Here is a 1121-nt window from a genome sequence, read left to right on the forward strand (position 1 = left end):
TAATTCGAAATAATAATAAAAAAACAGTACGTGACCAGTTTAATAATTCCAAATAATAGGAGATGACCTATTAATTTGAGGTTTATATCAATTTTGATTTCCCTATTCACTGGATTTATATATACAGCGACTCCGCTTACTACCGCCGCGGCCGCACGTCGAGGTTTTATGTAGAGTCCCTTCGCTCGCTTCTCTCGAACGAGTCGAACTGTCTAACCCCCCTCTGGCCTCAACCCCTCAATCCTCTAGTCTCGCTTTCCCTGGAGTACCGTAACGGTAGGCTACCTGGCTACGCGGTAACGGACCGGAGACTCTGGAGTTACGGGGCCTAGAGAAAGATAGATAATATGGTAAATTACGAGGGTGTTCTAGGCTATGGTAGTAGTCTTAGGTGAGATAGTACTATATTGTACTATTCTTGTGGTACTCATAAAATAAAGTTTTAATGTTACCAACATAATCTAACTTCTAAACATGTAGTATAGGTTTTTTTAGGCTTACAAATGACATTAGAACATTTTATATAAGACCAGTTTAATAATTCATAAGCTAGGGGGTCACTGGTCATAAGGACCAGTTTAATAATTCATATGCTAGGGGGTCACTGGTCATAAGGACCAGTTTAAAATAAAACCTTATTTCCAAGGCTGCCTGCGAGTATGCGCGAAATACCCGGTGCTTAATTTCCTCCAAAAAGGATGTGACGTAGCGCCTCACTTTCGTTCTATCGACAAACACCGTTACTAGATGGCGCGAGCGAACATCGCGAATTCTGTTTTCACGTTTTTCTCGGAGTGCAATATCCATTACTTTCTACATCCATACACTGAGTGCTCTCAATTTCTTACGGGTTTGCCAGATAAATATTTTTCTCTCACACGAAAAACCGGCCAAACCTTTACCTCCTCCGAACTCAAAAGGGGGAAAGCACACCACACCGATTTTATAGATCGCTCTATTATATATAGTTTGAACAGAAACAAAACAATGTGAGGCAGATACAAGGAAAAAATAAAAAAGTTAAATATGAAACTAGTTACAAAGTCCTAGGAACGCAATCAGCTCCTTGCAAAACTGTTTAAGGCTGGAAATGGCCTTTAGGATGTCCGGAGTAAGTTCCA

Source organism: Leiobunum rupestre, chromosome 7, assembly GCF_980474605.1.
Source record: "Leiobunum rupestre chromosome 7, qqLeiRupe1.1.hap1, whole genome shotgun sequence".
NCBI classification, from domain to species: Eukaryota; Metazoa; Arthropoda; class Arachnida; order Opiliones; family Sclerosomatidae; genus Leiobunum; species Leiobunum rupestre.